The 25,342-nt window shown below is 36.8% G+C and overlaps 1 protein-coding gene across 1 annotated transcript in view; it reads left to right on the top strand.

Annotated features, from left to right (window-relative positions):
* Positions 1-25,342, top strand: part of LOC126759524 (integrin beta-PS-like) — a 201,272-nt gene that overhangs the window by 108,450 nt on the left and 67,480 nt on the right. Inside the window, exon 3 of the mRNA XM_050474383.1 lies at positions 23,009-23,067. The gene's annotated coding sequence lies outside the window, so the exon portion shown is untranslated. The remainder of the gene's footprint in view (positions 1-23,008; positions 23,068-25,342) is intronic.

Here is a 25,342-nt window from a genome sequence, read left to right on the forward strand (position 1 = left end):
TCTTATATTTTTCTTATTATTGTAAACATTGCTAGTGAAATAAAATAAAAATAGTAAGAATTTTTTAATAATTTTAAAATTCTTAATTTATTTTTCAGAATCTATATCGTCCCTTTCAAAGTAATCTCCTTGGCCCCAATGCAATTATGCCAACGCATTTTTCAAACCTCGAAATAGTTGCTAAAGTCAAGAGTTGTCGGCCCTAATTCCGACCACTTTTTATGAATAGCTTCGCGCATACGGCGCATAACATTCAAATAGTATTCCTTGTTAACAGTTTGGCCGGTCGGATGGAATTCGGAGTGCACCACACCTTGATAATCTAAGAAGACTGCCAACATAACCTTAATTTTAGACTTGCTTTGATGTGATTTTTTCGGCTTCAGTTCACCTTTTTAAAGATATTCGGCTGATAGATCGTCTATTTCCTGCTCGCAAGCATAAATCTAAGGCACATCGCCGGTCATAATACATTTCATGACATCCTGGTAGTCGGAACGTATTGTTTCACAGACGTTAACGCGATGCTGTTTTTCAAAAAAATTTTATGATCTTAGGAACCGTACTATTGGTTCACTTTTCTTAGGCCCAAGTAGTCTTTCAAAATAGTTTTCACTGTTCCTTTCGATATTTCAACAATGCCAGTAAGGTCTGTTCATCCTCGATTCTCAAGCACCAATTCATTTACTTTATTGACGTGTTGATCATCAATTGATGTTGATGGCCGTCCTGGACGTGGTTCGTCGTCAACACGTTCTCGATTTTCTTTGAATAAATTCTACCAATCAAACCGCTTGCTCGCGACAAACAATTATCACCGAAGGCCGCTTCCAATATTCTGAACGTTTCAGCACCTGGAATTTTATCCGCATGCAAAATTTTTCTTTGTTAAATAATTTCTCTCATCATAAAAATCGCCGAATGCACTTTATGTACTTTAGAAAGAAAAGCGTAACTAAATGATTATTTTTATGTGACATTTGGCACAGATGTCATTGACAGCCATACCAACCTAAATGAAAAAATATTTCACCGAATAAATTTTTCGCGCGAAATTAAAAAAAGTCTTATTATTTTTTGCCCACAGTAGTATATTCGAATCTAAAAAAAATTTAGTTTATGTTTATGCTGAAAGCTGAAATAATTAACAGCATTCTCGTTTATTAGTAAAACCAACGGTTAGATTTCCAATACCAATTTAATATACATACATACATATAGTACATATATTTAACTTCATGCTTTCAAAGTACGCCTACCGTTTTTGCTTTTAGTCTCGCTGTAGACCGACGCTAATTGCATTCGGACATGCACGAAACGAACGTGGCAGTTTTACATAAATTACGATCATTTGCTCGTTTGCTTTGAGCCACATCCTTACCCACAAATGTACGCAGCAACATAAGTATGTGCATTAATTTATTGACAACCTAAAGCTGCCACCAGCGCATGGATTTCCGGCCTTCGGTATATACAGATGCCCACTGTTTGCCTTTATACTCGTATATTCTTGTATGTATGTATGTATATACTATATATATGTGGCTGTGTGCGATTTAAATCGGTGCACGTGGGCACCAACAAGTGCATAAACGTCTATCCGTTATCCTTAGCGCACGCGGTAGGGTCGCATGCGTGCGGCTGTCTGTGTGCACGCTCATCAACAAGTTGCCAGTTTGCAATTAATATTACGCATACGCCCTGTTGGCCACACTCGTTTATTGCCCGAGTGGCGCTTAACCTGCTGATGCAATTTTAATTATCCATAGTTTATTTACATTTCCGGTTGTTATGACATTTCATTTATTATACTGTTTACATTTCATTGGAGGAGTTACAATCAGAAATACAACAACAACGCCAGCATTTAACATACATACAAGTATAAGTGCATAAGTACATATTCCATTGCAGTAATTACAATGTGCATTAACGTGTGCTGCACGTTTCACTTTTACTATTGCATTTCAATTTCTACATATGTATGTATGTATTTACAGGTGGGAAAAAGCACTTTTGTGTTGCATAATTGGCGTTCGCAATTAAATTCATGTAAGAAGGGTATCACATATAAATTAATGTAACATGCCAATTGTGGATATGGAAAACATACATACGTAAATCTTTTTCTGGCAGTGGTGTAGTTTTCCAAAAAGAAACATTTTTTACCGAAAATTTAATAGTGCCTATAATTTTTGTATTCCAGTTGCAAATGAACACTTCTTCTTCTTAATTGGCGTAGAAACCGCCTAAGCGATTATAGCCGAGTTAACAACAGCGCGCCAGACGTTTCTTCTTTTCGCTACGTGGCGCCAATTGGATATTCCAAGTGAAGCCAGGTCCTTCTCCACTTGGTCCTTCCAACGGAGTGGAGGTCTTCCTCTTTCTCTGCTTCCCCCGGCGGGTAGCCGGACAATATGACCTAGCCAGCGTAGCCGCTGTCTTTTAATTCGCTGAACTATGTCGATGTCGTCGTATATCTCGTACAGCTCGCCGTTCCATCGAATGCGGTATTCGCCGTGGCTAACGCGCAAAGGACCATAAATCTTTCGCAGAACTTTTTTCTCGAAAACTCGCAACGTCGACTCATCCGTTGTTGACATCGTCCAAGACTCTGCACCATACAGCAGGACGGGAATTATGAGTGACTTATAGAGTTTGGTTTTTGTTTGTCGAGAGAGGACTTTGCTTCTCAATTGCCTACTCAGTCCGAAGTAGCACCTGTTGGCAAGAGTTATCCTGCGTTGGACTTCTAGGCTGACATTGTTGGTGGTTTTTACGCTGGTTCCAAGATAAACGAAATTATCTACGACTTCAAAGTTATGACTGTCAACAGTGACTTGAGTGCCAAGTCGCGAGTGCGACGACTGTTTGTTTGAAGACAGGAGATATTTCGTCTTGCCCTCGTTCACTGCCAGACCACAGAACACTAATTAGGTTTAAATTACATTTTGAACACGAAATCAAAAATCAAACAAATAACAATGAAAGTATTTCCAAAAATTGCCAATTTCTGAAACCTTTTTACAATGGAAATAAACAACATTTCGACAATTATTTGGTAGTCGAAAAAGTCTTTTCGTATTTCTAATCAAACTTCATTTTTTTTTTATTTATACTAATAAATAAATATACAAATATGTAACATTTAGTTCGACCACTTTTACCATTTTACCGCTCGAGACATTATTCCATCAGTGAAAAACTTTCATCAGTGTAAATCGAGATTTCGAAATTTCCAGAACGGAAGTGAGTGAACCATTGTTGTGCTACCTGAACTGATACAGCATTGTCTCCGTAAACTTCACAAATTTCATTCGTGGCTTGCTTCTTACCTTTAATATATAATAATTTCAAAATTTTCTTCATTACTTTTTGTAATTTTTTAACAACTGTAATTTTTTTCAACTTCCCCGAATTCAATTTTTTTTTTGATAAATGTAGCTTAAGTTACATCTTTCCAACACTTTATAGTATGACAAAATGTGATTGGTACCACTGGAGATATACGACTGCAACGACATCTATTGACAAAATACGAAAAGACTTTTTCGACTACCTAATATAATGCGGAAAGTTATTTAGTTTTTATACAAAAATATCACATATGCATTAGACCGGGTCGATTTGCAAGGCGCCAAAAAAACGGAAAAATCGAAAATGCTGGAAATGTTCTAAGTATCATTCTGCACAAAATTTCCTAAAAGCCTATTGGTTTTAAAGCTGAAGTTTTTTAGTGCTTATAATTTTTTTTGTCAGTTTTAGAGATATCCGAATGAAATTTCAAACGAAGATACATTATACATTTTAATATTCTATTGATCATTTGTCGGAATCGACCAAATCGGACAACTATATTACATATCTGCCATACAACCGATCATTGAGGTTTTTCAACTTTGGTTGCTCAAACCCGATTTTAAACCCTTCGTCTCTTAAGCAAAGCTGTTTAGAGTTATCCGTAGAATATTACCCGCATATGAGATTTTATAGAAGAGAAAATCGACCCTCTTTAATACACATACACATGATATTTTAATTGAAGAACTCTTTTTTAAAGAAAAAATTGCATACATTTTTATTTTTAGAGTGTTTAATGCTTTCGTTTTCTCTTGAATTTTGTTAAAATGGAAATTAAGAATTATATTGTCCTGAGATGTAAACTAAGTATTCGTTATGAAACTTTAAATAACATTCTCTCGAGTTCGTTGAAAAATTGCAGACGTGTATTGATGGCAAAAGAGACCCAATGATGAAGAGTACATTCGTGTTGTAGAAAACAAGAAAAAACGTTAAGTTCGGCTGTGCCGGCGCTACAATACCCTTCATAGGTAAATTTCTTATAGCAACTATAGATAGTGTACAACTAAAACTGAAAAAGTAACCTTCATAAGCCAATAATTCATGAAAAATTTCGTGAAGACATCTTACCAAAACAAAAAAGTTTTCCTTGCAAAGATATGATTTTCATCGATCAGCTTAAATGGTTTCTATATTATATCCTATAGATGTAAGATAGCGGCGGTTCGGATAAATCAGCAGCTTCTTGGAGAAGTACGGAAAGTAGGAAGATAAGATAGATGTCTGACGACGCACATAGACCTTTAAGAGGTCCATTGTGAAACCATCGGAACGAAAATCCACTGACTCTATTATGACCTTTCTGAACCAACCTATTTCATAAATACAAAAAGTTTTATATTTACAACTTTCGAGCTATCGCCTAGAACTCTCGACTGCGATTCTTTTGCTATACAAAGTCTTGCATTCGCTTGCATTATTTTACTCTTTGGCTGCTTCTACAGTGGTATCTGTATCTCCAGTCTGCTGGTTAGTCTGTCAATGAGACAGTGACCTATTAAGGCTTAAGGAGGAAAGGACTGTTGTAAAATTTCAAAAAGATATCTCAATCTATCTATCTTTAAATGTTCAATATAAATATATTTTTTAAATTTATTTTTCAAAGTAGTCAAAGTAGATTACATATCCTAAAAGACAGTTAACATGTTAAATTAATAATAATACAAAAAGCGTAGCATTTTACTTTAATATCCTTAAAGAGAAGGCCAGAAGTTGTAGAAAAAGGGTAAACAAATAGATATTCAAATTATATTAATGTAAACGATTTAAAAATGTGAATATAATTTGACGTTTTGTCTACTTATTTAACATATTATATTACTCATAGTAAAGAAAATAGGTTAGGTTAGGTTAGGTTAATCTGGTGGGCCAAAAAGCGCGCATAGACCAGTTTGACTCTTTGCGATACCAGATGAAGTTCAGTTGCTACGAAAATAGTCATCCTTTAGATGAATTTTAACAGACTCTGCAGCCTCACTATCGATACCTCCTCCAATGTATCATTCCGTGGGGACGCCAGATGTTTACATTCTTGCCAATGCGGGACAAGTGCACAAGAGATGCTCCATTGTTTCCCTGATGCCCTGTCTTACACCATTCTTAGCAATTTCGTCCACTATTTCATTGCTCTCGATAACTTTGTGGCTGGCAACACTGCCGCACTACTTCCCAAGACACTTCTGGCCGATATCCGATGCGAGGTTACTACCTTGATTGCTGCTTGAGTGTCTACGTAAATGTTGACTCAGGCAATTCCAGCTGCAGGTGCATTAGAGGCCAGCTCCGCTGCTTTCGCATAGCAAAGACCTCAGCTTGAAACATACGGCAGTGCTCCGGCAACTTAAAAGGTTGCCTTATGCCTAACTCTGTACAATATATTCCATCGTTCATTTTCGATCGCTATCCATATACATAGCTGTTTAGAGTGTTGCGCGTAGCGAACATGCCTTCACGCCAGCCATCTTTATCTATGTTTACTTTGAACCTTCTTTCCCAGTTGAAAACTGGGAGTAACAATAAATATAGTATTAATTTTGTTTAAAAAGAAGCAATTCAAATACATATATATATTATTTTTACTATTCAAATAAAATATTTTTATATCTTCTATTCCATATTTCAATTGCGTTCATGTATTTCCAGTTAACAAATACAAATATACAATCGTATTTTCAAAATAAAATGCTAAAAAATAATTAGTATATATAATAAAACACAGATCGATTATAAAAAATTGCATTTCAACTACCCACATTCTTTAATCGAAAAACTACTATTACGATGGTCTCACGGTAATCATATTCCATTTGCAGTCACGGCTATATTTAATTATAGTATCACATAAAATTAAAAAACCAAAAATCAAAAATAAAAATTACAACATTCGTAAATTTTCGACGCTTTCGCTGCGCACTGCAACACCGCCATCACAGTGAGCGGTCGCACGAACACTGAACATTTGCTTGCCGACAAATGTTAGGACATTTAGCCGCGATTGTCTCAGTACAAACAGAAACTGGTCGAAACGCGAAGCTTTTGAGACTGTTGACTGCAGCTGTTGATAGCTGTAGGTAACAACAGACCGTTTGTTAACAGTTTTATTTACAGCACACTGTTAAGAAATGTTTAGACAATGTTGCTGAGCAATAAATTTGTTTAGTATAAGTTGCCACCAGTGTACTCGTATGAATTAAAATCATGTTGATGAAAGTATTTTTTTATATTAAACATCTTAAATATAATATGTAAATCAAAATATCAAATGATTACTTAGATTTAAAGCCTACAGATATCTATGAATTAATTTTCATTAATTCACTAATTATTTTTCCATATTTTTCGTAAAACTTATATATGACCCCATAGCCATTTAAGTATATTATTGGAAAGTGAAAAAGTGGCATTCAAGAGTTGATAATCATTCGTAGTTAAGATACGATTAATTTTTCCACTTTCCGGTCCCTTGATATGGGGCTTATAGCCTCTATCTCTGTAACGGGTTAAAATATATTCGCTTCACTAACTAAAACCGTAATTGGATTATTATACTCATATAACCTACGTCATTCGCTTTCGGCATCGTTCAATAAAGTGTACCGAACTAGGCGTGTGTGCTCCAAAAAACATTATAATCTTTCAATAAATGACCATCCTTAAATAGAAAATCGTCGGAGTTTATTCTGTTGGGAAGAAGCCGTTCCTAAAACCCATTAACTATTCGGAATCTCCTTCAAACTTATAAACGCCTCCATTTATTGGATAATCAGAAGTCACACAACGCTCTTCTATTTAATATTTTTTATTCAATTTGATTCTTTCCAATTTATTTAGATCATTATTGTCACTTTTCATTATTTTTTTCATTTTTTTAATTTTTTTTTTTTGGCTGAGAGCGGCGAAGGTTCGCCTCTTGTTGATCCCGAGCATTGCAGTTAATACAGTTTCAATCAGTTAATTAGAGGTCAGAGATAAAAAAAATTTTGTCACCTGAAAGTGAGAGTGTAAGTCTGATATTCGGTGCCGACAGAGAGATCAGTTTGACGTTTAGTTTTGAAACGTGTGAAAGGCCAGATTGAATTCTTGCCAAAGATACGCTGCCTCTTATAAGCTATTTGGTTGCTATATGGCTAAGGAGCTATTAATAGTTAGAACTGTAGTGAAGTAAGGTTTTCAAAACATGAAATATATAATACTCGTTATGTTTATTTTGTTGGTTTCATTAGGGGCTTAAATAAAAACGGGATCAAAAACATCAAAAGTCCAAAATACGTAAAAAGTACGTCCAATTTCGAAAAATATTATTTTTAGTAAATTCCCTAAGTTGTAAGACAACAATACAAACCTTTTCAAAACTGAGACTTTTTAACATAATTCCAATACAGTACAAGTATATTCACAGTATTACGAAATTGTAGTGTTGGTTTAAAAATTATCATAAAGCTTGAGAGATTTATTTGTTTTTGCACAAAATACTTAAATTTTGTTATCCTTTTTCTCTTTTTTTTTTAGACTTTGGCTATATTTTCACACACTACTATATTTTATAAAAAAGAACTAAATGACTTCTGATAAACGTTGTCTTTTAATAACGGGTACTTAATGCTAGTGCATTTTGGCATAATTGTTTGATTGAGATTGACGCTGAGGAAATCTCCTGTTTTCATGGTGAAGGTAGCATGCGCTGACTTTATTTCATTTACCATAATGTTCCAGTTTCGACAACAGTTTCAGAAGCTACGTTTGCAGATGCAAGATGCGATGTCGTCTCCATATGTGGCAACAGTTATATTTTCGTCGTTTATTATTGGCATGTCGGTAGTGAAAATAGTGTATAGTGTTGGGCCAAGCACGTGCCTTGCAGAACACCTGTTTTGACGTCGCATTTGTCGGATGTGTCGTCATTAATTCCAGCATATAAATGTCGAGTGGAGCTGATAGATTCATTTTTACTTTAGAGTACACCCCCTTGTACCAGACTCTATCAAACGCTTGTTGAATGTCTAAGAAGCCTGCCTAACAGTACTGTTTCTTTTCCAGCCATTTTAGTATGGCTTGAACGATTATGTGGCACTGTTCAGGGGTTCCATGTAGTTGCCCGACTCCAAATTAATGGTCCCGTATGACGGATCGGTATTACAGAATTGGCATTAATCGACAAAGAAATATTCTTTCAAATATTTTGGAGAATATTGTCAACAAACTTATTGGTCTGTGAGAGAAAATTTCGTTTTCGGACTTGTTTGGTTTCGGAATCATTATAATTTCGGCACATTTCCATTGCGTAAAACTACATTTAAAAATTAAAACCAAAAATAGACAATTGGCAATTATTTGATTGTCAATGTATTAATATTATATGGTAAGCAAGGTATTGGTTTACCCATTCGACATGGAAGTCTGAACATTTTGCCGCTGATAGTCACTATTAAAAGCAAAATAAAAGTATTCGCGAGGTGATTCCCAAAAGCGTTGGCTTTTCTTTTGCCAGAACTGCACTTAGAGTTGTTTCCATATTTTACCGGTACGTATTGTTTCGGAGGACGTTTTATATATTTAATAGCTTTCCACAGATTATATTTATCGTTTTTATTTCGACCGGCATTATTAAGAAATTTTGCAATAGATCCTTCTGCCAACTTGATATAAGGCTGAAAATAATTTGGGAATATTTACGCAAATTGTTTTGTCCTTCCTAAAAGGGGCCATACACGACACACATGTGCGTTCGATCTGTATGAAATCGTTTCTCCATACACGACATACAAATCCATTTTGCGTTCGTTCTTCACACAGTGAACATGTGCGACAGACATGTGCAAAATTGTTCGTCCGCGACCTTTCCTATTCGGCGACACTAGAAAAATGAGATTTGTGTTCACACAGCGCCATACACGACATACTTGTGTGCACACCGATCGTAAAAATTCAAACATTTTCGCGAACATGGATCGGTATGCACACAAGCCCATACACGAGTAAACCTCAATCGCAGACGTACCGATCGAACGCACATGTGTGTCGTGTATGTCCACTTTAAATCACTGAGTTCATTTTGTAAAAAAGCTTCACCCTCTTATTTACATCTATTGGCACTCTGTACAGATATTTAGGTATTTGGCGAGGTTGTTGTTTCTGACTAGTTCATGTGAATAACTTTTGAAACTAAAGCTAAATTTAAAAGCTTTAATTCTCCACGTTTGTTTTTTAGTAAAACCGTGAAAATAGATCCTACAAGATGTTTTTTTTTTTTTTGGTTTTTGAGTATAGTAGGAGGAAGCACCTAACCTACTCCCAACTCCCACGGAACCACTAGATAAGGTATTACTTCATACAACTATCTCAAAAACAAGAGCATTATTTCCATTAATAAGGTCGTAATCTGGGCACTTGAATGCTTTAAAAAATAAAAAATAAATAGAGTGCAACAAAAAAATTTTGTGCTTGTAGATATTTGGCCAGATTTTTACCTATCCAAGAAAGCTATAAAAAACCGATAACATGCATTTCCACTCTCGAATCACTACAACACGCAACACTGAAGAGTTCTCGTCAATGTTTCCTTCCGCCGCGCTTATCTTCTCTCTAACAGGCGCCAACATTCATGCTCATTACTTCATTTCCGCCAAACATTATTCAAATTCGTTGTCAGCACGACCTTAACACACATATACGCACATTTACACCGACTCATCAGCGCATTATCGACTTGAACCAATCGAAAGCGGACCTCCCTGGACATTAGATTAACAAAAAAGTGAAATTGCAGGAAACAAAAAACAAGAAAACAAAAAAATACATAAAAATTCACAAAAAATCGCTTTGGTGTTATCCAAATGTTTTAATCGAAGTACGTTTTCCCCCAACCGCCGCGCAGAAGTTGCCCCTACTTGCCGTCCCGTTGGGTCATCACATTTATAAGCATCGACACCTGCCATTGCTTGCGGCAAAAAATTGCCCTGCCACGCGGGCGCGTTATCGCTAACACCAGTAACAACAACAGCAAAAATTTCAGCAGGTGAAACCGCTACAATGCGGTTCGCGGCTGCTACTTTGTTGTAAAACAAAGCGGCTATACAATTTCTTTTTTTACACGCCAACCAAACGCTACCCTCCCTGCACCTGCATACTCAGCACTGCCACCACTTACAGCGCGGCATGTCACCATTTAAGCGACGTTAAAATCGCTAAATAAAGCACTGGTCGCGCATTATATCGGTGGGGGTGGAGGGGGGTGACTCGCTGTGTCGCCGTCTCCTACTTTTTATTCAATTAGCCACGCGGCGAGTTCGCACCAACCGACCGACCGTTGCGTGACTTTCAATTTGTAAAACATTTTTGTGTCCTTAATGATGATTTTCGCTGCATGTTGAGTGCTGGGCGGACGCGTGTCTAATTTTTTCTGCCTTCCTCCTCTTCCAGTTTGCGGCTTTTGTTTTGTACCTTTTTGTACTCAAGCATTTTTGCGCTGCATAAATTCGTTTTTTCTCCAGCTAGCGAGTGTTTTTTTGTTTTTGTTGTATTCTACAATCTGTTTTTTCTTTCCGCAATTACTTACTTTTTACATTCCGTTAGTTTTTGTATTTCATTTTGCATATTTTCCGCCCGCTCCTGCTGCTTTCACTTCCTGCCAGTTGTTGTTGCTTGTGTTTCTAAATGAAGAGGCGTTGAATGGTGCTTAGCATTTTTATGGCTGTCTTTATTGCAGCGAAAATATTTCAGTCAAAGTTTGTGCGAAGCGCAAAAAAGTTTCGTATAAAAGCCATTCATGAAATTTTCATGCGTTTTACTATTTCACTATTATGGTTATTTAAGCGCTAGAATTAAATGCTTGCTGAACATTGTTTTTTCACTTAAATTTAAAACCACTTTCTTTTTGTATCAAATTGAAAAAATTTGGTGTATAATAATAACATATTTTCCAAAGCGGGAATATCATTTTTTAATTATTTGCATAATTTGTTTTATGTAAAAAATGTCTATAATTTATTGAATCTGTGCAAATATTTAACTTTTATGTAAGTATGTTTTATATTATAAAAGGGTTCCTTGCTTTTAAAAGAAAAAACACAGACACTTCAAATTTAATGGGAAATGTTTATTATCATTCGAAAATACATTCTTTGGCATTTTTTTTTTGAAGATTATCTCTTTCATATACTGACCGCGGCTAGGTCTCAGATGGTCCATCCGTTTAGTCCAATTTTCGAGGACTCGTTCGAGCATTTCGACTGGTAACTGTCCGTATAGACTTTAGACTTTCCATATTCTCACACGAAAAAGTCTAACGCTGTAATATCACATGAATTTGGTGGCCAATCGACTGAACCAAAATGTGAAATTATCTGCTCACTGAAGTGTTCTCTCAGTAAATCCATTGATTGGTGCGATGTGTTGGAAGTAACGTCGTCTTGTTGAAGCCAAATGTCACCGAGATCACGAGCTTCAATTTTAGACATCAAATAGGCGGTTATCATGACGCGAAAACGGTCGTAACTGGCGGTTCTCAGTGTCATAATTTTTGAAGAAATATAGACCCTTAATTTTTCTGATTGAAATGGCAGCTCTTGAATCTCTGCAGCGTGCTCTTCGTCCCAAATGCAGCAATGTGTTATGTTTACATACACCTTGAGCCAGACTTGGCCCCATCGCTGAACAAAATTTGGCTCGAAAACCTTGCAGAACTTTTCCAGAGTCCATAGAGTTAGCGATGTCGCTTCGGAAGGCCGGCAGGCTTCAGTTCTTGCACAAGCTATATTTTGTACGCTTTCAATTTAAGATCTTGACTTAAAATACGCGAAGTCGTTTCATACGTCAGTCAGAATTGCTGCGAATGGCGCCAGTAATGAATTAAATTAAATTACTTTCTACAATACTTTCCATAATCCTCAAGTAAAGTTATCTTCATTGAATTTCTTTCCAATTTCCTGAACCTGTCAAGGTAAAATATCCATCTTAATAGGGTACCCGCTTTGACAGCTTATAACGCCGGTCCGTTGTTGTATCTAGAACTTCTAAAAAATTTATGAAAAAGACCCTCTTAAACCGACAAAGCGCCTTGAGCCGATCGAAAACTTTTTGAGGCGGTCAACGTCAGTATGTATGCTATATCTCCTGGTTTGCCGAATAAATGTTTGCCAAAATATATCATCCTCGGACTTGTAAAGGCTACTGACATTTAACTTTGAAAGTTTGTGTTCAACATAATTTTATGCCTTAGAGCATGTGGCTACGGCAATGTGCAGTAAGAACTCCAAAGATTGCGACACTGCGAACTTAGCTAATGGCTATTGCTAGTTCTCCTACATTTCAATTTTGGTCAGAAAGATCATCTGACCATCGAACGACGATTCAGGGCTAGTCCACAAGATGACAATGAAGATTCAACTCGTTCCCACTCCCATGTGAGTGGGATACGGGTGTCTCGTCTTGCTAGCTCGTTCTTGTCGTTTCCAGCGATTCTATATGACCAGACAGCCAAACGAGACTGATAATATTTCTATTAAGACTATTGCTATTGGGGACAGATACTCCTTACTCTTTCTTGCCTAACTTTCAACGTACAGTTTACTAATATGAGCTGTTCTGCTGTCGGAGTGATTGCCAACTTCTCTAAAAGAAGCTGTTACTAAAAGAACCATTACCGGTGGGACGACAAAAATTTCTTGAGTGAAGTCTAGTCTACAGGTCTACATATAATATAATAGTTACATTAAATAAGGTCGATTAAGAATAAATCGATTATTTTTATATTAAATTGAAGATTTTATTTCGCATAATTAACTGATCGTTTCTGGTCGGTTGCTCCTTCAGACAGTCCAGTTGTAGACAGTAGAAGTTCGAATTGAGAGTTCGACGTTAGGGATCTGCTCTTAGTAGATGATTCCCGCCTAACCCAATTAGAACATAGAAAAACCTTCCGACTTGGTGACAGTTAGGACCAGAAGAGTTTCGGTCGGGCGGATTGAGTTTTCGTCTTTGTTGAATATAGCGTATCTTCTCCTTGCTGGTATTTGTCTTGAATTATTATTCTCTTTCCAATGAGAGTTAAGTTATGATGAATAAGAAGAAATGGATCTTCATTTGTTGTCAAAACTGATGCATTCTTGCAGACGAGTAATTTCAGCCGAAGTGAACTGGTGGCTTTTGTAACTAAGTATGAAGGCGAATGTGTGCGTGGGTTTTTAGAAAAAAAATTATGGAAAAGAGCTGAAAGCAAAGGTTTTTGATCAGCGACGAGGCGTCTCGACGGAGGCTACGATATTGGAATGCCACAGATTGAAGTTGCTGTAGATAAAAAAAGATATCACAGGTTTGCGTTGAATACTCGTATTCTCTTTGAAATATTTGGCATGAGAAAACTATCAGAAAAAGTGGTAAAGTGAGATTTCACAGCCATGTTTAACGTTGCTAAAGTGTTTCGAGATCATGGATCAAGAAGCCACTGATACACCTCAGATATCAAGTAGCAGTGAAACAAACTGCCGAGTTGGTTTAATTAGGCTTCGAATTGCTGATCTCCATTTTCGTATATAGCGTCACACAACTTCTTTTTATATCCAAATTTGAATCAATCATTCAACGGGCAGTAATTTGAGTTGGTAGAGAATAATATTGATGCAACAGTGCTCCACTTTGCCAATTTCTAGAAAACGTTTCTTTCAGAAACTTTCAAGAACTTGAAGCATCACTAGAATCTAGAGTGTTTTTTGCATTTGAGCTTGGACTTTCATTTTGACCATAGTGCAATTCAGCCTGAACTTGAAATATTGACTTCTTTGTAGATGTGAAACTCGAACTCTTTAGGAGAATTCGAAAAGAGCTCTAATATTTCCTCTCTAAGCTATTACACATATACAAATTTATAATTGCCACGAAACAAGGTATTCGAAGTGGATTTGTAAAGTGTTTTTTTTCCAGTTAATTCTCCGTTAATAGACAGCTACAATGAAAGTTTCATGTCAACCTAATAAACTTGAAACTCACAAAAACTACTTAAGCTGCGCGAAAACAAACTGTTGATTTTACGAAACGTAAAAGTTTCAATCCCAATACGTAATCACTGAACTGCAAAGTTAACCCTCAACTGACAATAGTATGGTTCGTTGTACAGTGTTCAAAACGGCGCATCTTCCAAGAAATACTATTAACTAAAAGTTTAGCTATTTTTTTAGCAAATCTTGTGAAAGTTGAAAAAATAATAATGAAAGTTTGAGGTAGAAGGCCTCAATGTTTCTAATGTGACTTAATGAGCTTTCATGCTAGAATTATATCATACTTGTATTATTAGTAATATTGAAATGCTTGAGCATAAAAGTTCAGCTAATTGATCTGTGATAGTTGAGTTTAAAATCAAAGTCATGCTGCCATGCAAAAAGCTTAACGCATTCCTAAAATATGAGCTCAGTGTCTTCACTTGGTGATTATTTAAAGGAGTCAAATAAATTTTCAAGAATTTAAAGATATTCTTCTTTCCAAATTATGTTCCAAGTCAAGCTAATTTTGAATAAGGTTATTAGACTAGACTTATTTAAGAGCTCTCGCAAGACTTGCCCTGTAGCAAGACAGCAGTTTTTGATTTAAGATGGCATTCATTTGTCCTATTACATATTTACCCAGTTTAATACTTTTTTGTCCTCCTGGTTTTCTGAAAGGATCATTAAGATCCCAATGTTTTTCATCCAACGAAATGCGTTTTAGTTCGCCTTTAAGAGGATGGAGTAGCTGAGAAGGCTTCGTTCTTTGCTAGACGTAAGTTAACCTATAAATTTATCATCAACTTCTTTTGAAAAGTCACATCGAAGTAATAAAAAAGATTTTAACCCACTTAAACCTTATTTAGTAAGAGTTATTACAGTAAACTGATGACAAAAAATGATAAGTTCCGAAACCCATTCAATCCGGGAATTTCTGAAAGATCTTAATGACCTGGTCTGCTAAAATAGCACTACTCGCAGAGATCTGTTCGATTTAGTAAGATTCCCAACTTTACAGCATGAACGCCAATACATAGGGTAATGTCCTGTTAAAAGCCCCATAACTAGAGAGATTCTAGTCTTACTGAGGGCAAAGAGATCACTAGATCTCCTGCGATTAATCTTGAGCCAAAAGGCATTTTGCGACATCGCTTGAGGTTAGGCACTCCTCGACCAACCCTGAATGCACTGTAAATGAGTTCAAGGATAGTATCGCTATGCTATCTGAGTGAATAGTTGCTTCTTCGAAGGAGGCTGCACTCCGGAGCAGCAGATCTACTGCCACCTTAATGGCTGCAAATTCAGCTAGGAAGACACTGCAATAGTCACTCAAGCCTTGACCCATCCGTAAAGAAGCTCACTGCCCCTCTCCTCCAACGACTTCTTCCCACCCATAGCTCCCGCGTCGGTATATGGGCAGAGAAGGAGCCGCCAGAGTTCGTTTTGGTGGCTACATGATCTAAGTGATCCTGTATGTCCAGATACGCGTTCTTCTAAGAATCCAGATCCTCTGGGTCTAATAGTCACTTTGGCAGCCATAAACCTTTCGGCGATGTCTACGGGTACTATGTTTAAAATGGCGTTAAATGCCATGGTTGGAATGCGTGAATAAAATCATCACGGTTTTAATGAATTGATGGCGAAACCACTTCCGACCGCCCAGTTTGTACTCACATTTCGTCGTGCGCGCGCCTTGCCCCATCCCGTTTCAATCACTCTGTGGCACTGAAGACTGAGAATTAGGTGTTTTAGGTTTGATTGAACCCCAAGACCGTCTAGAGTAGCAACGACTGCCTCCAGTAGGACGTTGTTAAAAGCTCCCTTAACATCAAGGAAGATCCCAACAGCAAAATCAAGCCATGACACCATAGTATGCAGGGCAGTCTGCACTGACTTGTCTTACAATAAGCTTGTTGCACTCCTGATAGATAGTCCCCAGGAATGCGCCTTCTTATATACCAGTCTATCAGTCTTTCCAGAGCTCTTGGTAGAAAGGAGGAGAGGCTGATGGGCCTAAAGTCCTTGGGTTTGTCTGATTTATTTTCTTCTTTGAGCGAGAGATCGGAGATATACATATGTATGTATATAATAGTATTAGAATTGTAAAAGCCGGTGATGTGATGATATTTTGCCACCTATGGCCCATTGTGCGTCTAACCGCGTCATATCGTAATCTCGTCTCGCACGTACTTGAGCGCATTTCAATTTAGCACTACGTTCCGAACTCCCGTTATACACATACATACATATGCGTATCTAGCGAAGTTTTTCATCTTCACGCTTCCGCATGCAAACAATTGATAAACGAACGAATTTTGCAAAGGCAAAATGTCGACAGTAAGGCAAGTGGAAGGAAGGAAGGAAGTAAAATCGAAATTGCCAACTTATCGATTTGTAAACTAACTTTGCACAACTTCACTCCAACCAGAAATGAACAGTTCTAATAGTGCAACTAAATGTGTCAGGGAGAAAATGCTCTCTCAAAGGGATATATTTATCTGTGTGGATAACACCGCTAGTGTGTGGCTTCTTTCACCGATGATTGCATTTAGTTATATGTAGTATATATGTATATCTAGATGTTTTTGGGGGTGTGTGTATAGAAGGGTAGCGCTTATCCGCTAATTTCGTATTCTCTGCACACGCTGACAAACAAGCACTGACGACGATAATCCTGGAGACGACGCTGCTGACAAATGCCATGCACGATGTCAAATAAAAAGGAGCGCTGGTGAAATTTTATTTGGTGTGCTCGCGAGTATCCGTGAGTGTCACTGTGTGTGTCAAAGCGTGTGTCAAAGTGTCGATGACATTTGTCATTACGCGTATGTAATCAAGTGGCGCCTTGTAGTGGTGGTGGGTTGGTGCTGGCAGGTGTCGGTGTATTGGCTGAGTTGGCTGAAATGCGTGTGTGCTTGTTTTTGGCAGCAACGAAATTAGCTGAGCCACAAAGGCATCGGCACACGGAAACATGTTGGCGGGCGACAGACGCGTGTCAATATTAATAATATAGAAAGCTAAAGTGGAAAAAGTGTATAGAACAAAAAATGTGCGCAACGATGAATGGGTGCAAGCGACAGATGAAACCGTGCACATGTGACTTCCGGTAAAACGCTTCACTTCAAGGACAATTGATTGTCGTATGTGGGCGCTGTCGCATGAGCTTTGGTGGAATTGCTTTTGTTTTGCGTGCAAGTTGAATAATATCGATTTTTTCTCCGAATAATCGTACTATTTTTTATTTTCTAAAGAACTTAAATTTCCAGCAATACTTTTGGTAGGTGAAAGACTTAAAGTATTTTGACTTTTATTCTATTAAAGAGCGGGGAAAAAATTGCAAGTATAGGAAGGAATACTTTTATTTGCGAAATTTTTAGTTCATTTTCAGGCACTGTGAAAGGTTCTTTATTGCAGTACTAGAAGATTTACACACACATTAATATTATCTATACTCTCTACACTAATAAGGTCCAATAAGCTTAAAGAGGGCCGTGTTGCAGCGGAGAGAAAACAGGATGTCTACCTCGCAACGTTACGAGAATAAAGCCCACTGTTAGCCCACTGTTAGGCTTTATTCTCGTAACGTTGCGAGGTAAGCAGCCTGTTTTCTCTCCGCTGCAACACGGCCTTCTTCATCGTATCAGCTGTTTTTTTTGCATTTTTCGAAAACCAATGGTTTCGTTTTCAACTGTACGCAAGGAGCTTGAAATGTTGTTCCACAGTTCTCTTATACCAAGTTGCTGATGAGACCACTGAGTGCAAGTCGAGTAGAAAATTGTTCGGCTGTCTATTGGGATTGCAGCTGATATGCGTTTTTTGCTGCACAGAGGAGCATCTTGGCTGCAATAAGATAGTGGCCCGAGTCGATTTTAGGACCTCGGAATGTACGCGCGTCTAAAACACTGGAGACGTGTCTCCCATCTATAACAACATCTAGTTGGTGGCTTTTCGATCCGGAGATCGCTTGATGAATTTTTCTATGTTGGAATCTAGTACTACAGAGAACCAAATTTCGGCCCGGCGAAGTCGATCAGCCTCAAACCATTTGGGGATGTTTCATCATGAAGGCTGAAGGGTTTGGTTGTGCCAAAGATACCTTCTTTAACCACCCTAGCGTTAAAGTCGTAGAAGACATCTTTGGTCACATCGGCTTTCTCTTCCGTCGGGGCGTGGGCGCAAATCAGCGATATGTTGAAGAACTTTGCTTTGATGCGGATTGTGGCTAGACGATCTTCCACCGGGTATATGCCAGGCCTCGGCGATGGAGTCTCTCTTTCACCACGAATCCTATACCGAATTTGCGCTCCTTTATATGGCAACTGTAGTAAATGCCACAAGGACCTACTCGCACCGGTCCTTGTCACGTTCATCGCATTTCTTGGACAGCGGTGATGGCAGCATCTACTTATACGAGGTCATCAACAATCTAGGCAGCGGAACCTTCTTAATTAAGGGACCGGAGATTCCAGGTGCATGTCCTTCAATCGTAATCCTTAATACATTTGCAGGAGTCGTCATCAAAATGTGGATTTCTTATCTCAGGCTGTCCCAAACTCATCGCACAAACCTGGAGAGGGGAAGTTTCGCCTTCTCACTTTAGCTCGCCTTCAAACAGATGTCCTTAGGCTACCCAGAGGATACTTGGTCAAAGACCGGAAGTCGAGAGATGATAGAGCCATATGCTCAGAGATCTTTCCTCACATGAGTGAACTTCTAAATACGGTTGCATCCTCCGTTTTTATGTCACGTTGAATAAATGCGTTCTGGTTGCGATATAAGGCGTCAGAAAGATATACAAGATCTGTCGCAAAAGAAACAGAACTTTTTAAATATAACTGTTTCTGGTGGCGCCACCTATTGGTGGGTATATGAAATAAAAGTTTGATCTCTTGTTGACATTTCGTAGCCATTTTAAGACAATTGGATAACTACAATCGATGTTATCGATCAAAAAGTGACAGCAGCTTTCGGTCATCGGTCGTAAAATGCAAAGAGCAAATATTAAATTTTCCAGTAGTAATGTGCATGAGTGGTTTAAGCGATTCCAAGAAGATCGTGAGGACCTCTGTGACGATCAGAAGTCGGGCCGTCCAAAATCAGTGATTACCCAAAACAATATTGAAAAAGTGCAGGAATTTATTAAGAATGAGCCGAAATCTTCTTTGCGTTACATGGAAATGGAGTTAGATATCACCAAAGACTCCATTCATAGCATTTTGATAGATAAATTGGGTCTACGGAAGGTGTGCTCCAAGTTTGTTTCGCACAAAAGCAAAAATTGCTACGAATCCAACATTGTAAGGATTTGATTAAGGAGTCGAGAAAGGACATAAACTACAAATATTCGATTGTGACTGGTGATGAAACGTGGTGCTTTCAATATGATCCCGAAACCAAACGTCAAAGTGCCGAATGGAAGCATCCAGACGAGCCATCACCGAAAAAAAGTCGTCTTCAGAAGTCAAAAATAAAGACAATGCTGATATGTTTTTACGATTCCGAGAGTATTGTACACCGAGAGTTCGTCCCATCCGGCCAAACGAATAATGCTGTGTTTTACCTTGGTGTTATGAAGCGTCTTTTGTCACGCCTGGCGCCTGTTGCACGTAAATGCGCCGTGTCATCGGTCGACGCTTGTCACTGATTTTTTGACAAAAAACTCCATATTAACCATTAATCACTCACCCTACTCACCTGATCTGGCACCCTGTGATTTTTTCCTATTTGGAAAACTTCATTTGTCCATGAAAGGACACTGGTTTCAGGACATTTCAGTATCGAAGCAGAAGGAAACTACTTTGAATAAAAAAATATAACTTTTGAAAAATATTAATTTTTTGTTGTTTTTTTTAACAGTCCTGTTTCTTTTGTGACAGACCTTGTATATTCGTAGAAAAAAATTGTCATTCAATTTTGTCAACGCTAGAGTAATTAAAGCGCAAAACGGGGTGGGTTGTATAGATGCATTCGAAGTTAACGTAAAGAACCTCATGGAACGAATTTACGTCTGAAAAATCTACTGATCCCGAACAAAATAAATCCATTTCTTAAGCGGGTAGAGATTGACAATGAAAAGTGGGTCACTACGACAACTTCAAGCGAAAACGATTGTGGTAGAATTGCGGTGAGTCGGTCAAATCTCAAGTTAATGAAAAATAATGGAGTTCTTTTTCGAGACAGAATCAGATAATTTATCTCAGACCTCTAATTTCATCTAACACGGTAATAAACTCAAAATATCTATTATAGAAATTATTTATTATAATTAGCTTAATTTAGTCAATATTCGTTTATCAAAAAGTGTTAAAATTCTAGTAATAAACATTTATTTCTGAAACATCGCAGTAATCCTTCCCAAAAGCTCCTAAGCACTTCCAAACGTTTGCATTTACAAACAAAAGTGTAACATTTATTCACTTACTTAATATTCACAGGGACGCTTAAATACTTAGTTAGTTGTGCACTTTTCATTAGTTAGGTTTGGCGACCCGCGTTTGTGTTGTCAAGTGTCCAAATGACAAATGGCTTCACATAACTCAAAGCGTGTAGCCTTTCATACTCTCGCAGTAGTCAGAATTCATTTTCGCTTCGCTCGTTTTGCGTGCGCACTTTTCTGACGTCTGTTTGTATGTATTTACAATATACATATGTATGTATGTGTATATACTCGTGCACGTTCGTCTTTTTGTGGTTCTAAAACAATACTGCTTGACTGGCACCCGCGTCCTTCGCTACTTCTGGATATTGTGCTTCAGTCTTTCAGTGCGTCCTACGCCGTCTGCATATGAAATCACATTTGTGTGAGGCAGGCATGTATATATTGGTGTGTATGTTTCGCCCTTGTTATGGCAAGCATTTGTCAATACTTCGTTTCCTGCAATGTAAAGTGTAAAATTTGGCTAAAATACTCAATCATAAAATTTATGAATTCATATTTCATTGTAATTGTATTTTAATTATTTGCTTGGCGTTTAAATTTATGCGCACTTATAAATTAGTTTGCCAGCACAGTTTACGGCATTTAAATGATCTCCAAGGTATACTTTCAAGATAAATAAGACAATGTTTCTACAAGCTCAATTAAATCAAAAGGTTAACAATTGAGTCTCAAGTACTTTGATGCAAATGGTAGATGTATCCTATGCTATTTAAACTTCATATAATAAATTTTGCGCTCGTGATTATACTATACATCTTACACAAGGCTTAAATAAACATGCAACTTCCGTCAATTTTCTAGATCAATTTGTTAGTTCTTTAAAATGAAACTGATTCCTGCACTGTAATTACTCATTCCAAAATTGTAGTCTACAGAAATTAAAAAAAACTGTTTCAGCAAATACTTCTTTATGTAAAACCCATTAATTCGATGCCATAGTTATTAACTTTCGAAAAGAGCTGATCTCATGTACTTGAACGCATGGCCAAAGATCTGTGTAAACTGTCATGAAGATCGGTAGAGTAGTTCACGAGAAATCTTGCCAACCGACTTCAAAAACATAGTTTCGAGTAAAACGTGTTTAGCTAGCCTCGAGCGCACAAGTTCTCAAGTTTGTATCACTGAAACTATTACTCGGATCATCAATCGAAAAAAAATTAGAACAATATTCCAGAGGAGTTATAGAATTTAATAAGACAATAAAAACATTAGATTTTTTGAAACCCGTAAACCATGTAACTCCTTAATTTTCTACAACTTCTTTTTGAAATCTTTCTTCCTCCAAACTTTGATAGCGAATTCTTCTATAATTTCTGCATTATTTTGCTGTTTTTTTCAAAGGTACGCCTTATGTGTTCTTATATTTATACCTTTACGAATAATAAAATTAAATAAATAAAAAAATAAATTTTAAATGAATATTTCAGCTATGTATTTTTGGAATGAGAGTCTTCTAAAATGTAACCGCTTAGTTCAATCAGCCCCATCAATTAATTTTTAAAACTTTATTTCTCAAAGTATATTTTTCGAATTTTAGTGATTAAATTTAATTATATTAAGTTAACATACCGATTCTAACAGTGATCTCACTGGGACAGCTTAGAACCCGGTCTGTTATGGTACGTAAAACTTCTTTATAATACATCATAAGAGCCTAAAAATCGACAGAGCGATTTGAGATGATGAGAGCCTAATTTGTTGAGTTGGAGGAAGAATGGATATTTCCACTTCATCTTCCTCCATACAACTTTGACAACTAGCACCGACAAGATTTTTCGCCATATTGCTTTGATACGTCAATTTTAAATTTTTTTTCGCGCGTTAGTCATTGTACGCTAATTTTTTTAGAGAGACGTTTTGTTTTAGCTTTCATTCACGGATAAGGTCGGAATCATTGTGGATGAGGTGTTTTAACGCTGACAGAGATCGCTTGTAACTCGAAAAATGTATAAATGTACGCCTAAAATTTGAAAACAATTCATATATCACAATTATTATCGTCAATTTAACTAAAATAATTTTTTTTATAGGAAAAAACTAAATTCTAAATGTTGTGGCTGATCATTAAATCTTTTAAAAAAATTTAAATTAATCGGTTCAACAGCCCAACACACTTAAAGGTTGTTCTTTTTTTTAATATTCAGTTGAATGAGTTATCGAGTCAGTTTTTATAGAATAATATTGCTTTTTAAAAAATATTATTATTCATGTGTAAATAAAATTGTTTTTTTTTCAGATGCCAGCTGACACGGATTTATTGCGAAAACCGCTAACAGAGCTTTACGGAACTAACTGGTAAGTCCAAATTGAATTTTTGAAAATTATGCAATTTAAATATTTAACGCTTTCAATAGCTATATACATATATGAACATACAGATGTATACTTATAAGCATGTAAAGTTCGATTCGTTTCGGATTTCAAGCTAAAAAGAGACTAATTTGCGAATTTATTTCTTTAATATGGATTGAGTAATTTTATTCGGACCTTTTGTATAATAATGAGCACACTTTTGACAATATAGGCTAATTTTTTCATGCAGAAATATTGAAGCATAAGCCGGTAACAGAGCTTCCCCGCAGAACGTATTGAGAAAAAAGCAATTAGAGGTGTTCACCATAACTCGACTGAAATTTATACGAAAATAAAAAACCAAAAATAATTAGTCAAATCATAATGAGATCTTCCCCCAACGTTCTCTGATAATTTTTCTTTAATTTAAAAATTTTTGATGGCCATTTAAAGTGTAAAATATAATTTTCCACTAAAAATTCCGCCATTTTGTGGGTGGAAAACATCCTTAATGTAAAAAAAAAATTTACTAAACGTTGGGCGCTGTATTTTATATGTATGTCAAAAATGTGTACAAAGTTTGAAATGAATCGGCCAAGTAATTTTGAAATGACAGTGAAAACGGATTTGAAAAAGTAGTTTTGAGAAAACACGTCTGAATCTTACTAAAAACGTGACAAAAAAAATTATCCTATATTGTCAAAAGTGTGCTCAATAATGAGCAAATAATCCGAATAAAATTATTCATTCTTTTTTAAGAAATAAATTCGCAAAGAAAGTCTTTTTTTACCTTGAAACCCATTCAAAAGCATTTGAACGTTGTTTTAGAATAGAGCTGATCTCCAGCAAAAACTAACAAAAAATAAGCTGTAAAATATAAGGGTACATTTCTCGCAAACTTCTCCAAAAAAATATCAAGAAGCGAAGTTCAAAATAAAAATAAACAAATTTTTATGATAAACATATTTTTTCTACATAAATACTATTCGATTATGTAGTGCGCATAATATTATTCTTTGCTCTTCTAATGAGTCACTTTCACGCCGCCCCATACACTCGTACTCCTACCGAAGGAAATGCGAATTCCTCTGGCGCACAGCTATTTAATATTCAACGCCAACAGGCAGCAGTACGAGCAGTTAAATGATTTTGTAACAACAACAAGCGCATATAAAAACAATAAACAGAAGATTGTAAGGCAAAACACACTAATTAATTGTGAATGAGATTCATAATTGTAATAGTGGGTAATTAATATGCAAAATGTCACACATACTTGCTACTCATTAACTGTGTAGGGGCACACACACACACAGACAAGAGTGCGAGTACACGCACACTCCCACATGTGGAAACACGCAGAAAAGTGGAAAGTGACATTTATACGTGAGAATGTGCCGGTGATAAATATATGATGGCACGCATACAACCACACACATGCCAACAAAATGTATGCTCATTGACAAGCAGGTGTGTGAATGTTACGTATACACCTAGTACCACTCGTGAGTGTGTGAATGTTGCGTATACGTGTCGTTGTACTGTTGGGCAGACTACTAAGTCGTTACTGCTGTTTTCCACTATGCCGACTGAGACGAAAAAAATTAAGCTTTCGTTTGCGCGGCTGCCTCGATAACAGCATGCGTATCACATAGCCAAAACTCACCGATAAAGGGTGGTTCGAAATTGTGTTTATTTTTGTGGAACATAATATGAAGAACAAGCCATGATGCCTCCGTAAAAACCTGTCCTGCCAATAAAATTTTCCTAGACGTTTTTTCTTTGTCTTTGTTTTTTTAATTTCACATCAGGTGTTCCTCGTAATAAGTTTTTATGAGGACCGGTTCTTCACGGCATCCCACAAATATTCCTTCAAGTCGATATCTTCAATTTCCAGCTCACTGTTGAACGAAATAGCATTTTCAAGCAAAAATTTGCTTTCTTTTGATAATGTTACTGGCGTCCAGCGTTGACCTGGTAGCTTTGTGATCTTCAAGTGTGACTGCTTTGCTTTTGAACATGGCCAAGGAGATGAGCATATGCCGTTTGTACTAAGCAGCACTAATCTTGGTGTTCAGACAACAATTTTTTCGTTTGTAATGATATTCTCACCCCTTTTCATTTATTAAATATCAATATTAATTGAAAGTCGAAAACTCATGACATAATTTTTGCCATAAGCGGTTAAAAGTTACAATACAAATTCGTAATTTTGCTACACTTTTTCAGAAAATTTGATATTAAGCTGAAGATCTTTAATCTGTCCAGCCATACATAG

This window comes from Bactrocera neohumeralis, chromosome 5 (assembly GCF_024586455.1).
Source record: "Bactrocera neohumeralis isolate Rockhampton chromosome 5, APGP_CSIRO_Bneo_wtdbg2-racon-allhic-juicebox.fasta_v2, whole genome shotgun sequence".
NCBI lineage: Eukaryota > Metazoa > Arthropoda > Insecta > Diptera > Tephritidae > Bactrocera > Bactrocera neohumeralis.